The sequence below is a fragment of the Protopterus annectens genome, chromosome 8.part0 (assembly GCF_019279795.1).
Source record: "Protopterus annectens isolate FY-2018-M chromosome 8.part0, PAN1.0, whole genome shotgun sequence".
Taxonomy (NCBI): Eukaryota; Metazoa; Chordata; order Ceratodontiformes; family Protopteridae; genus Protopterus; species Protopterus annectens.
In genome coordinates, this window is record NC_056741.1 from 376968507 (window position 1) to 376984336 (window position 15830).

At 40.6% G+C, this 15830-nt stretch overlaps 1 protein-coding gene across 2 annotated transcripts in view; it reads right to left on the reverse strand.

The window, feature by feature from the left end:
• The window catches only part of LOC122808815 (C-type lectin domain family 2 member B-like), a 1263928-nt gene that overhangs the window by 185338 nt on the left and 1062760 nt on the right, over window positions 1–15830 (reverse strand). The window lies entirely within an intron of this gene.

A 15830-nucleotide genomic window follows, 5' to 3' on the forward strand; every position in this document is an offset into this window, starting at 1 on the left:
AAGAAACCTGGGATGAACAACAGAGCCCTCCAAGAAGCCATGAAGAATGACAGCAGCAAAACTGGCTCTAGCCTTGGAGATACCATCCAACTGGTAATGTTTGGTAAAGGTATGCACAGAAGTCCAGGTAGCAGCTTCAAGAATAGAATCAGCATCTAAGCCTTTGAAAAAAGCACCAGAAGAAGCCACAGCTCTACTGGAATGAGCTCTTACAGAAGAAGGAAGGCTCTTGCCATGAAAAGTGTAACAAAACAAATAGCCTTTGAAATCCAAGTGGAAATAGTTTGCTTGGAAACAGTCAAACCTAAAGACCTAGGATGAAAGGAATCAAATAACTAGTCAGAATTTCTGATAGCTTTAGTTTTATCCAAATAGAATCTGAGCTGTCTATGCACATCTAAGGTATGCAGCACCCTCTCACTGTCAGATTGTGGAGAGGGGAAAAAAGGTAGGCAAATCAACAGACTGATTAAGTGACAACTCATTAACTACCTTGGGCATGAAAGAAGGGTTAGTACGCAAGGACACCCTGTCCTCATGAAATATCAAAAAAGGTGGACAATTTCATAAGGGCTTTCCAACTCAGACACCCGTCTGGCAGAAGTAAGAGCTAATAAAAGAACTGTCTTACAAGAACAATGTTGTAAAGAAGATGAAACAGCAGGCTCAAAAGGAGCCTGAGTCCATTTTTCCAGAACAAAATTAAGATCCCAGGGGGGAGGAGGAGCAGGCTTCCTGGGAGGTTTAATATTAAGGATACCTTTAAGAAATTGCTTAGCCTCAAATCTAGAAGTTAACAGGGGAGTCAAAGGCAGACAAGCAGAAAGAGCTGATAAGTGGGCCTTAATAGAAGAATAAGCCAAACTAGCATTGAGCAACTCACACAAATAAGAAAGAACCAAAGGAACATCCACAGAAAGTAGGACCAGGTCACAAGAAAGACCCAAATAGAAAACCTCTTCCATTCAGATAAGTAGGATTTCCTAGTAGTAGGTTCCATGGCCTCCTGCAGGAACTGTAGCACGTCCTTAGAAAAAAGGTGTCTATGAGGAATCAAAACCCTATCACCCACAGTGTCAGCTGAAGTGTGGACAGGTGGAGATGGATGGGAGACCCCTCGTCTTGTGTGAAGAGATCCACCCTGTAAGGTAACTTATGATTATTGGCCCTGGCTAGATGGAGAAGAAGAGGGAACCAGTGCTGTTGCGGCCAAAAGGGAGTCACCAACAAGATTTTGGGAGCATCCTGTTGCATCTTGACCAGGACTCTCGGAATGAGAGAAAGGGGAGGAAATGCATAAAGAAACATCCCTTTCCAAGAAAATGAGAGGGCATCCATCTTCCAAGAAAGGAAGAGGACCTGGGACTCTGGCACAAAACAGAGGAAGTTGTCTGTTCAGAGGGGAGGCAAAGAGATCTACTTGAGGAGTACCCCACTTGTGAACAATGTCCAGAAACACATCCATGTGAAGCATCCATTCATGGGATTGAGTGAAAGACCTGCTTAGATTGTCTGCCACAACTTTCCGATCTGAAGGAATGTAAACTGCCTGAAGAGTCACATAATATTGGATAGCCAGATCCAATACCAGAAATGCCAGCCAGCAACAACGGTAGGATCTTGTACCCCCCTGTTTGTTGATATACCACATGACTGTTTGTGAATACCTTGAGAGGCCCTGCAGAGAAGAGAGGATGAAAGGCCTGAAGAGCATAAGAGCTCTCATCTCTTTGATGATGATGTGCCCCTTCCGCTGACGAGGCGACCACATTCCCTAAACCCTCGGGGAGCCAAACATTGCTCCACATCCGACATCTGAAGCGTCTGTGAACAGATCCTGAGAGGCAAGCAGAGGCTGAAAAGGGAGCCCTGGATTCAGAGACGACTGCTGAACCCACTACTGAAGTTCTTTCTCGAGACACGGGAGAAGAGGAACAGGAAAGTCTAGAGGATATGCACGCTGAAGCCACACCAACTTCAGAAACTACTGGAAATTCCTCATGTGGAGTTTGGCCAGAGGGAGCATAGGAATGGTGGAAGCCATGAACCCCAGAGCCCTCAGAAACTCCCTGGCTGAAATGGAGGTCAGGGGAAGAAGAATTTGAAAGAAAGAAATGAGAGTTAATGTCTTTGGAGGAGGCAGGGATGCCAGCATTGGCACCGTTTGAAATCTGCAACCCAGAAAGACATGATCCTGAGGAGGAGTCAGGGAAGACTTTTTGAAGTTTATTGTGAATCCCAGGCTCTGAAGTGGAAAAATGGTAAAATGAAGGCTTTGCAAAAGGATCTCTGCAGAAGATGCCTGAATCAGCAGGTCATCCAAATAAAGAAAGATTTGGATCCCTTGAAGCCTGCAAAAGGCACTCAGAGGAGCGAGGCATTTGGTGAACACTCCTGGGGCAGTAGAAAGGCCAAAGGGCAAAGCACAGAACTGAAAATGTCAGGAAGCAACAGAGAAATGCAAAAATCTCCTGAAAAGAGGATGGACTGGAATATGGAGATAAGCATCCTTGAGGTCCAGAGACACCAGAAAGTCCTGAGGGTGTAAGAGAGGAAAGAGGGACTGAAGGGACAACAACCGAAAGGAAGGCACCTTCAGAAAGCTGTTCAGATGGGAGAGGTCTAGAATAGGTCTCCAAGTGCCTTCTTTTCTGGGCACTAGAAGTATCCTTGAATAAAACCCTTTCCCCCTTTGGGACACAGGCACTTCTTGAATAGTGCCCTGAGACAAGAGGTCTCAAAGAACCTCTGGGAAAAAAGGAAGCTGTTCTCAAGGAGGCTGAGGAATGCCCATAAAAGGAAGGTGGGAAATCCAGACAGTGAAGTACCATTGCCGAATGACTGACAGAACCCAAGATTCTTGGGTGATCTGGAGCCAAACAGGAAGAGAAAGTGAAAGGCGAAAAGAAAGAGGAACATGACTGGGAACGGGTGGATAATCATAAAGAACCTGGTTTGTCAGGAAAGGAAGGCTTAAGAATCCCTGCACTCAGTGGCCTTAGCAGGAGGAGTCCGTTTACTACTCTTTTTACCTTTAGAAGGAGGGTGAGACTGCCTACGAACAAAGGCTGGCTTAGACAGGTAGTTCCACTGAAATTTAGGCACAGGAGAAACAACAAAATGCTCTCCTGTAAAGCCTTCCCCTTGTCCTGAAGAGACTTAAATAAACCAGCGGCTTCACCTAACAAAAGAGAACTATCCAGAGGAGCATCCAGCAACTTAGCCTTAATATCATCAGGCAAAGGTTGAAGCTGAAGCCATGAATATCTCCTCAAAACTGAACCAGAAGCAGCAGCCCTAGAAGAGGCATCTGTTGCATCATAACTACATTTAGTAGAATGACAAACTACCTGAGAGGAAGTCCCAAGCAAGGAAAGAACAGAATATTTACTCTCAGAGTCTGGAAGATCAGAAAGAATCTGACAAGCCTGAGAAAGAACAGCCAAGGCATACTTAGAGATACAGGTCTGATAATTAATAACCCTAAAAGCTAGGGTAGAAGAAGTATAAACCTTCTTACCCAGCCAATCCATGGTCCTACTGTCCTTGTCAGAAGGCAGCAACTGGGATGCCTTATCAGAGGCTACAGACACCACAGAGGGGGTCAGTAGCAGGACATTTAAACAAAAAGAACAATCCTCAGGCACCCTATTAAACCTATCAGACTTCCTGGGAGCAGGAGGCAGAGAACCCGGCACTTTAGAGACAGTGGAAAAAACATCCAATCAAGCGGGCAAGACAGGAGGAATGGCCGCAGGTTTAGGAGATCCCATCTGCAATAACTCATAGTACCTCTTATGAATATCTGAAACCTGGGCACAATCCCACTTAAAAAATTCCATCATCCTAGAGACCATGTCCCCAAAGGAAATTTCCTTAGAAGGATTATCTAGAGTATGAGAATCCTCCTCCTCAGACCTGTAGTCTAATGGAGAAGGAATCTGGGTAGAATAAGCAAGGGAGTCATCGTCAGAATCCACCTCAGAAGAATGCAATTCTCTGGCCCTTTAGGGGAGAGGCGGACCAAAGAGGAGCAGGAAATGAAACCCCTTGAGGAGGATGCAACGACAGTAAAGCATTAAATAACCCCCGAGTAAAGGCCAATTTGTGGATCCCTAGGAGCAGAAAAAACATGGTTAGTTTTCTGTTTCTTTTTTAAAGGGACAGCCGTCACAGAAACCTGAGAATACCTAGAAACAGAACGGCATTCCACAACTGCAGTAGGAGCCTCTTCCCTAAAAAGAAAGTGTGGAACCCCACTAGATCCCTCAGAAGCAGTCAACCATGGTTCCATCTGAATGCCCAAAACGGATGCCTACAAAGCCTTGTCGGATATGCTACCTGCCAGATCCTTACCGGCCTCCAACCCAGACGTGGTAGAAGAATCTGACAAAACATCCAGGTAAGCCTCTGGATGCATAATAACCTCAGGAGGAAGTCCTGGCAGTGACTGGACAGCGGAAGATTCCGGTCTTACCTTATGCACCTTCTTCTTCCCAGACGGCTGACCCTTGGGGAGGGAAGTTCCATCCATAGTACCTGCAGCAAGAAGCTTAAGTCACTGGTTCTCAAGGTACAAGGAAAGGGAAGAAAGCTTACTATGAAGAGTTTTGGAGACAAATGCCTGACAAACTGAACAAGACGTATGGTCATAAGCAGCACCTAGGCAAAAAAGACACTTATCGTGACGGTCTTTATGGAGAATCAGTCACCCACATTGGCATTTACGCTTCCTGGATGACATTAATCCCAAACAGCACAAAACAAACAGAAAAAGTAACCAAAAACCCAACTGGGTACTTATCTGCAACTGTGAGGGCTCCAGCAAACAGGAGTAAGCACAGAAAAGCCAACAACAGAAAAATGGTGGGAAAAAATGGATGTATGCAACAAACCAGCGGTTAAAACAGCATTCGGACTGGCGGCAAAGAAGTTCTGAGGATGGTACGTCTGAACGTCACCTTTATGCCCTACCTTACGCAAGGAGTGCGCAGGTGACATTCAGATTACCTTAAAGCAATGGTAGACTTTTGTAAACTGGCCGGATGGAGGGCTTCACGGCAGGGAATCTCCATAAGTAATGAATACTGCAGTGGTGAATGTAAGGACATCCGCTCTTCACTGTCCTTTAGCCAGTTTACAATCCAGTGAATAACAAAGTTACTAAACTTACATTTCTCCAACATTATAACAATTACATGAGGATATATTGGATCAAAGGCTTTGGCCAGGTCCAAAAACATCACACCCACTGTCAGAGTTTCGTCCAGAGACGGAACAACATCAATGTAGAAGTTTAATAAGTGGTTACTATAGATACACCTGGTGAGAACCCATGCTGCTTTATATCAAACTATCGCAATTTAACTGATATTGCGTTATTCTTATTACAATTCTCTCAAAACTTTTACCAGTCAGACGAGATTAACTAAACGGTGCAAAGTTTTCTATCTTATACACAGTCCCTCTTAAGAGCTGGAATTATATTTGTAATTTTCCACTGAAAAAGAACAGCTACAGATAACAATGATTGCTTGAATAAATAAGTTAAGACTTCCAAAGAACTACGCTTTTCAAATGTTAAAAATAAACCATTTATCTTATCAGGACCTGGGGTAGTATCAGCTCTTATCTTGGCAAGTATTTTCTCCAGAATTTTTACTGCTGTATTAGGACACTCACAGTCTGCAGCAAAAGATTTTTAATTATAAGTATATAAAGGAAAACCGCCCCCCGGCCTACTGTGAAAAAAAATCCACCAAATAACTAACCAATATATACCAGTCATTGTCCTATATTTCTCAGTTAAATATACATTAGAAATCAGAATTAAGGACTCTACAAGACTGACTGACTTTGCAGTGAGGAGTAAGAAAGCTGAAAAGTTAGTGTAGGTGAGAGTTTCTTTGGAGCAACAAACATGATTTGGAAAAATATTATTCTTATTATCAACCTGAGACCCCTTGTAAAAGGTGGCATTCTTGACATCCCTTCCGGAGACACCTCAGCAGTGGCTAACCACCAAATCATGCTCTTCTAAGCTGTGGAAAGCTATGCAACTTGTAGGTCTTTCCACCTTGAAAGCCTTTTGACCATATTAATCTGTGACAGCTACCTCATTCTACATTGAAAAGGTAACTACAATAAGACCAGCCTTTCCTGCATTCAATTCCACCAACAATTTTTTCACTCACTACAGAACTTCATTCTCTTTTTTCATGATCAGTTTTTAGCATTACTGATTATGAAGGAGTTCCAGACTGTGACTTTTACCTTATTATCTTCAGGCCGGACAACTTCTCTTCAAGGTTTAAGTCCTGTGTGTATGTGCTGGGGCCACTTTTTTTATGAAATGCAGGTGTTCTCTCTAAGCACTTGGAATTTTTCTAGCATTGTGCAGGAGGCTGCTGTTTCCTCAGTATTCAAGTATTTATCTTTCGGCCACAATCCTTTTGCTAATTTCTTCCCCATTTCAAACCTTTGTCTTTTTGGTAAGACAACTGAGTAAATAGTTTACATGCGGTTTAAAACATATATTATGGTTAGTGGACTCATACATACATATCAGTATGTTTTTTCACTCCTGCCATGCTACTGAGACAGGTCTATATCATATGAGCGAATCGCACAAACTGCGAACGCTCATAATATCGAACGTACTGAACCTCAAAGTGCTTTTTCTGAGATCGCGGTACAGTGAAGAATGGGATACTTGCCCTTTCCTCACTGTAGTGCGATCTTGGAATATATATTTAGCTAGGGGTGTGGGGGGCACAGCCCCCCATAATAGGAAGTTCGAGGTCCATCTGGTATGTTCGATATTATGAGCGTTCGCAATTTGTGCGATTCGCTCATATGATATAGACCCACTGAGACTGCCCCATTAGGGCTGAGAATGATCTGCTTATGGCTAGAGATCAGTATTTCTATTCTGTACTAGTTTTACTTGACCTGTTTGCAGCATTTGACACTGTTAACCATTGCATCCTGATTGGCCATTTGCATTCACACTGTGGTCTCTCAGTTATGGGTCTTGAATGGTTTGCATATCTTACAGGCTGCACCCAGAGGGTGGTTTCACGTGCAAATTTTTCTGATCCTCACGCTGTACAGTGTATATTGCTACAAGGTTCAAACTTGGGCATATTGCTATCCTTAGCAGATCTAATTTCACAGAGATGGTTACCTTACTATTGTTAGTCTGATGATATGCAACACATCCCTTCCTTCCCTCATACTGTATAAGAAGTATGCATTTGTTGACAGGTAGTTTGGACGTCATGTGTTCTTAGTAGTAGTCTACAAAGAATGCAAGGCATGTGTATAGTCACTGATGGGTGATTTGAAGGCCATGCATTCTCTGTAGACTAACTGTTTCAAGCCTAATGCTTCCAAAACAAAGGACATGACTGTGCATCCTACTCTGAATGATTCTTCTACTATGCTACTACTATCTCTCATTCACTTTGGTGTCAGCAGACTTGAGACTGTACTTAAAATATGTGACCTTTGTGTTATCCACAAAAAATGTGACATTTAAGACAAGGTGTCAGCAGTTGTAAAATGATCTTGTTTTCACCTGAAGAATATTTTAAGGATTGAGGACTTTACACTCATTTATGCTTTGAAAATTTCCTGTCTGGACAACTGTAATGTTAATCATTTCAAGCTTCCTGATCACAAATTACATCAACTACAGCTATATAGCCAACGGGTACTTCCAACATGCTGCTCATGCGATGTGAAGGTTAAACTGAGTTTCACTTCAATTTCCTAATACTTGTGAAGTCTTTTTGTTCGTTTACTTACCATTGGATGAGGTGGGTCCCTAATAAGTGAAGAATTTTACTGTTCCAGACTGTCTACCTTGACTGTTGAGCTCTCATTCCTTGGGGCTGCTAACAGTTTCTCAAGAATAGCTTTAAGCATCAAGCATTTGCTCATTTTCTTAACAAGCCCTGTGCCACTGGAATTTACTAACTCAGTGTCTTTGAATGTATTCCACTCTGTCATGCTTTAACAGTTCTTTAAAAATATATTATTCAGTCTGGCTTTCAATGGCTCTCTTTTTGACTAGCAGTCAACTGTTTTTTTTTTTTAATTGCTATGATGTGCTGTAAGTGAACTGAAAATCCTATGACTTATCCATAGGAGAGAGAGAGAGAGAGAGAGTGTGTGTGATTCAAGATTATTCTCAATGCCTTTCACCTACTCAGCACAAGAATAAGCTCTGGCACCCTCATGACACTTACAATGAATAAAGCAAGTAATCAGAGAATGACTAGATGATGAAGGAATTTTGCTTACTTTACTGACTGTAATTTTTATCTCTCAGATTACTCCTATGCACCCTGTTATTTGTTTTCACTATAATGTATTGTTCTAATCTTTTAGTTACTTTGTCAGTATTATTCAATTGTTAGAGTGTTTTAGATAAAAGCACTCAAACATGGGCTGAAGTTGACGTATGTGCTACTGAAAGTGGTCCAGGATGGGCATGTTTTGGATAAAAGCACTCAAACATAGGCTGAAGCTGAAGTATGTGCCACTGAAAGTGGTCCAGTATGGGCATGCAATGATGTAGTGAGGGGACATAACTCACTTCCACAGGTGACATAACGCCTTACACAGCCTTGCCACCTACTGAGCAGACAGCTAACAGTGTATCCCCAATACCTAGAGCACACCCACACGTGAAGGAGAGGTGAGTGGGCTACATTTCTTCATTCCTTCTGACCCACAGACAGCTCCTTAAGTGCACTGACTGCTAATCAATACAGCTCTAATGCAGCACAATCAGGGCTCCTTCCCCAAGGGTACAGCATTAGCTGTTGCAAATATCTGTGCTGCTGCCACTTGTCTCTCTGTGTACCAGGAATTATTGTAATGACACAACGCATGCTACATTTGTGAGGTCAGTACTTCTGGACTTAAGCAATCTTCCAGCTCCTTCCACCCAGTCAGGACTGTTTGGGATTCACCCCATTCTATTTTATTTATTTATTTTTTTTATTTCAATTTGTTACCAGCTAGGTGGGTTTGACCAATGATCCTTTTAGCAAAGACCCAGGCAACAGGCAAAAATATTACAATGGGGAGTATAATGAGAAGTTGTACAATATCACATGCAGATAAAGAGGAAAATAATGAAAGGTATGGAACTGCACGGAATACAAAGTAACAGCAACTTATTAAGTACAATGACTGGTAAACAACTATGAGGAAAACAAAGTTCAAATGATTCCAGTTTATATAAACAAAGTTAGCGTAAGACTACTACCTTATATATGAGGACAATAACAAACTGAGACAAGAAAAAAGAGCACGAAGCACATTGCTGAAAGGAATAAGGCGTTATGGGAGTAGCTTTGTAAAAAGCAATCAAAAATAATGGAAGTAGCAAAATTCTCTAACTGGAAGGAATGAACATTAGAAATAGTTGACAGACAGAAACAGATATGGCTAATGATACGGTTATGACTATGGATAGGTATATATCTATGAATGTAGATAAGATATTAATAGGCATACATAGGGTAACAGAAAGTTTAATAAGAGGGTATATAAAGTAGCAGGTGTACACAAAATAAACTTGGTCCACTATTGTTTACATTATTACTTATTGGTTTCTAAGGTATAGTCCAAAACCCATCAAGGTTAGATAAAAGAGATGCGTTCTTAACATATCAATTGATCCACTAAAGAACCCTCCATAATGTGCTGGGAATACCCTTCCTTCCATCCCCATGAGGATGAGAGCTCTTCCATGAGCCTTTGCTACTTGAGTTCCTGTATCTGGGTGAGCATATACTTGTACAGTATCTATTTAATGATGTACTGTCAAATCTGCATTATGCCTTAATTTGCAGGGAGGTGCCTGGTGGTGGAAAGTATAAACTAGCAGACTGTGGGAATTACAGCACACATGGAACCAGTGGTTAAGAACATGCTGTCTATTGACTACTGATAATGTCTAGTAAAAGAGAAGACATTAACACAAATGAGAATCAGGATCTAAAACAAGGTGCATTTCTGTTAGAAAATGATTGCTGGCCACTTAAATAAATAAAACATATCCATGTTAACAAAGTTCAGTTCAGTGTCACCAAAACATTCTTTTTTTAGCCAAGATTGTAATAAATCCCTACAGAGTATAAGACCATAATATATTGACCTGCAACATGAAGCAGCAAGTCTGTGCTTGAAGAAAAGTTAACTAATTAAAAAGCCAAGCTATAGAACATAGCAAAATGATTTACCAAATACAAAGTTCCTACTCAATAACAAACAAAGTTTTTCAATACAACAAGATGGTTAAGGGTTATCTGAAATGAAAGGGTACTTTAGAGCTACATCACAAAGGCAAATACACATACTTTAAGCAGAAGGTTATAAATCAAAGTGGAAAATGTTGATGAGGAAAGGAGTGGTGAGTTTGAGAGAGCAGGATTTTGGATGCAAGTCCTTTAGGAGTATAACAACAACTATACAGAATATTGCTTTCATAAAAGAGCAGAAAGTATTCTAAGAACTAGGCCAGTGCAGGAATTGATAAAGGTTCCAATACTGCAAAAGCTCTGCCACATGGGTCAACTCTCAAACATTTTCATTGATAATTTTGTCTTTGTACAATAGCCTGTAGTCACTACATCTGATCCCAATACTACAGGAGCTCTGCCACAAGGGCCAACTCCCAAATGTTTCACTGAAAATTTTGTCTTTGTACAATGTAAGTAAATTTAACTTGAAGAACCTTCAACTTCAACTAGTCAAATACATGCCTGTCTGTACTGGAAATTGCACCCCCAGACAAAAGTAATCCTTGCACTCTTAGTACCACTTACTAAGTTAGCCACTGTCCTTTCTCTTGACCAATAGATTGCAATGTATATGATAGTTACTTAGTCTTCATGAATGTTCATTACTACCCTATCATCTATTAACTTGAACTTCCTAAAAATCCTCCTCTTAGATGACGCTGTAAATGAATTCTGTACAACTTTCCTGAATATTCTAAACAGCCCTGCACCTCCTAGAAGGAAGAGGCTAAAAACAAATAATGCAATTTGCCTATCCAAAAAGAGTAGAATACTAATACATGATAGAGAAAATGCATGGAACGAACAGCAAAAATATAAAACACCACCATATCTTGAAAACGTCAGAACGCTTCTCAATTGTACTAAAAAGCAAGTAAATGAAGACAAAAAACTTATCCTATAATAACTTTCAGAATAACAGAAAATGCAACTCTAAAAAATTCTGGGCAGCCATTAAAGAAATCTTGCATCCTGGTTATAGATTCGACCCTAACCCCTCTCCCAATAACTTATCACTCGAAACTGCAATACAATTCAACTCAGATTCCCCAACATCTAATCAATCTAATCTACATGGCGTCTCACCACATTCACTTTCACCTTCAAACCTGTGCCCCACATCCTATATTAAACTACTCTTAAATAAACTCAAACCATGCTCTACTTCATCTGATGACCTTCCAAGTGAGTAAATTAAAACAGCAGCCAATAGCATTGCCTATCCTGTCTCAAGCCTTATAAACAGATCAATCCAGGAATCCCAAATTCTCTCTCTCTGGAAAAAGCCACACATTATCCCTCTGCAGAAAGGAGGAACAGACATTACTAACTTTAGACCTATAGCCATCTTATCCCCCTCTCCAAAATACTTGAAAAATGTATTCAAAAACAACTGCTAAACAATCTACTGTAGGAAGAACTATCCCTCACACAACATGGCTACTGTCCATCCCATAGTACTAAAACTGCACTTCTAACCTGTATAAATATTGTCAATAAACCTAGAGATAATGACAAACTAGTCTCCTCCTTATTTTTAGACTTATCTAAAGCCTTCAACACAGTTTGCCACAGCAAACTTCTACTTCAAATGTCCTCATTAGTTCTCTCTCAGCCCACCCTTCTATGGTTCAAAAGCTACCTACAATAGGTATTAGTCAATAAAATGGCACTCCACTCTCTCTCCATACCTCCCAGTCACCCCCAGTGTACCACAAGGCTCTATCCCTGGTCCCCTCCTCTTTACCATTCTCACCAACACCTTCCACACATCAGGCCTCCCTAACACAGTACACAGATGACTCCATGCTCATTTGCTCATCTGACAACATTGCACACCTCCAAAAATTACTGAGGAGGCTTTAACAGCCACTGAAACATGGCTTTGTAACTCACAACTCATGTCCAGTCCTAAAAATAGAAACTACTACTTTTTTCCCAAAATCCCTCTCCCATGATAAAAACAAAATTTAAAAGTCTCTCTTTCTTGATGATACAGCAACTGAAGTCAGTTTTCATAGCAAATTACTGGGATGATAGTGGATTATAATCTTAAATTTGACCTGCATATACAAAGCTGTGTAAGAAAAACTCATAAAAAATAAGGATAGAGTCTAAAACATTCTCACCAACACAACTAAGGCTACACTTGTTACTACTAATCTCCTCCCCACACTTTTTTATTGTGCTCTCATCCTTATTAACCTTCAGACATGACAAAAATCAAAACCTGAAAAATCTTGCAACAAAGTTGCTAGATTTGCAGCAAATACTCCTTTCAGAACCTATTGTTGTACAGCATTAAAAAGCCTACAATGGACAGAACTACCCCACCTGCTAATATATACACAGCTTATCAAATTTATCCAGAATCCATGCATCTGCCCGGAACTAAACAACATTTTACACAACTATGTTCCCAGTCCAAGATTATGATCTAATGATGTAAAACTCCTGTCAGTCCAAAACCTATCAAATCTGCTGGGCATTTTCTGTACTCATACCATGTTGCTAAGGCCTGAAACTCCTTATAAAAAAAAAAAAAAAAACCAAACAGCTGCAATTTAAAAACACGATAATTTACTGCAAAAGGACCCAGGTAGAACTTGTGATTTTTACCTGGGTCCTTTTGCAGTAAATTATCGTGTTTTTAAATTGCAGCCGTTTGGTTCTTTTTTTCATTTTTAAAAGTTGGTGGTTTTTTACGGTATTTTCGTGTCTGAAACTCCTTATCTCTATCCATTAGGTCAATACTCTCCCTCCCATCCTTCAAAGCCATTCTGAAAGACTTCCTAGCCAAAAGCTAATGTTCTTGCCCAACACCAGGATAAAGTATATCCCTAAATGGGAACAAAAACCAATTCATACCTTACATTGTCTTACTCTCCATTCTCCACTCACTTCCTTACTTCTCTCTCCCGGTTTTCCCTCTAAATATACCATAAATCTGCTTTTAACTCATTCCATATTGCAATTTCTGCTTGTATTATATTAACTTACTGTTCATTTCTCTATAAACTGGCTAAAATTTCATCAAACATAAAATCATTGTCAGATAACTTATATCTAGTCTTAACTAATATTTTTATATTGTGTCTAATTTGGTATAATTATTTAAACTATAGCAGTTTTTGTATTATTTTTACAGACTATAAAGCTTTGACAACTTGCACTGAAAACCTACACTTTTACAACAGTTTAGCCTTTCAATCACTCATATGACCTGCTCTTCATTCAACTGAAAGTCAACTATTAAGCTATGTAATACTGCAATGTAACTTCATTAACCGTGCAACCAGAAATGTCAATGTAATCCTGTAATTTTTGTAACATGACTGTCTGTAATACTGTTAAATTCTGTCTGATATATTTGTATTGAAAAATTAATAAAGCTTTGCTCTCCAGGTCCCCGATGAAAAAGGGTAACATACCCTTGTTGGACTTTCCTGGTAAACAAATATAAATAAATAAATAAATAAATAAATAAATAAATAAATAAATAGCACTTGAGCATATTCCATTAACATTGACAATGGACAGAGAGAGGCATCCACTGGTACTGGTGTGGGCTTCAGATGCAGCTCATTATTGCATAATTCCAAATATGTATCTCACAGTCCTACCACATATCAAACAACTGACAAAACATCTAGATTCTGGGGTATGAGCCCTAGAGGATGACATGGTGGGTACCATTTGACTAGGAGTTTTCCCAGGAGGACAATCCCCAGCCCTAAATACCCAAATCCATAACCTAATGACTAAACAAACCCATCTCTAGGATCAGCATGGTTGGCCAAGGGTTCCATCCAATAGCCAAAGTTCAGACAATGCAAAAACCTCATGATGAACCCCCAGGGTGGCAGTGTGGGGGGGGGGGGTGAACCTCTCACACCCACTTATACATACCCAGGTTCTGCAACTAAAAGTGACAACTTGCTCTGCCTCAAACCCTGACTGCTTGAGTGTGAATACTATAATTGAAAGGAAGAGGCATGTGGCTGGACACATGACTTTCCTCAAAGAGGTTAAGGCCCGGACCTAGCCTCTCAGTATTTGTCCTTGAGGGAATGCTCTGAAAAATACCTTGTGCTGTTAGATGGACCACTCCACCAGTGTATTTTTGAAGAGCTACCAAATTACACTATCTCTTGGTGAAGTGAGCTAAGAAAGTACAATTGTTTAAGATCTTACCATAACAGTAGATGTCCAACTTCTTACTGTTGCAGTATTCTTTACACTTGGGATATCTGCCGATGATAGCCTAATGCCTGGCCAGCATACCAATGCCTTTATACCCATCCAGCACTGCATGTCAGATGTATGTACTACACACAAGGAATAATGTACATATGTGATGGACAGATGTTTAATCCTCAGAACCGAAGTGCCCCAGAAGAAACAGAGCAACTGCAACCCCACAGAAAGAATAACATGCTTATCCAGGAAGGGAAACGGAACATGATAAAGATGTAAGAGTAAGCCCCCTCAGCCAGATGGAAATCAACGAAAAAGAAAAGGAAAAGGCGGCAGGAAGGAGGGACCAAATACTGCAACAGTGAGAAGGTCTGCCTTTTAAAGAGAAGAAGGACATCTACTATTATGGTAATACATTACACAACTGTTCTGTGTCCTTCCTTATTGCTAAAGTAGTACTCTTTACACTTGGAAGAGTACAAAAGCTACTGTAAAGGATGGGCTGAGGAAGGCAGAGAAGAGCTCTCCATGAACCCATGAAAGACAGCCCTGAAAATCTTTCCCTGGCCCCGGAAATGACATCCAACTTATAATGCTTAGTAAAAGTGTGTACAGAACACCAAGTAGCAGCTTCCACGATGGATCTGGAATCCAGACCCTTCAAAAATGCACCAGAAGGGACTACTGCCCTAGTAGAATAAAGATGAACCAAACAGGAAAGCTGCTTGCTATGAAAAGAGTATCAAAAGGAAATGGCCTTAGAAATCCAGGAAGAGATGGCTTGCTTACAGACTGCCAAACCGAATTTCCTGGCATGAAAGGAAACAAAAAAGTGCTCATACTTTATGATGCATTGTGTCTTATCCAAGTAATATCTGAGCTGTCTATGTAAATCCAAGGAATGTAGTACCTTCTTACTAGCAGATTGTGGAGAAGGAAAAGGCAGAGAAGATGAATAGACTGATGAAAGGACAAACCATTAACCACCTTGGGCAAAAAGAAGAATTAGTATGAAAAGACACCCTGTCCTTGTGAAAAACAACAAAGGGAGGAACCACCATGAGGGCTTGGAGTTCCGAAACTCTCTTGGTAGAAGTAAGAGCCACCAACAAGACAATCTTCCAAGTAGAATGTTGCCGGGAAGAAGAAACGGCAGGCTCAAAAGGGGACAGAGTCAATTTCTCCAGAACAAAATTAAGGTAACAAAAAGGAGAAATAAGCTTCCTTGGAGGCCTGATATGAAGGATGCCTTTTAGGAACCATTTGACTTCAAAACTAGAAGCCAAAGTTGATTTCAAAGGCATTTAGGTTGAA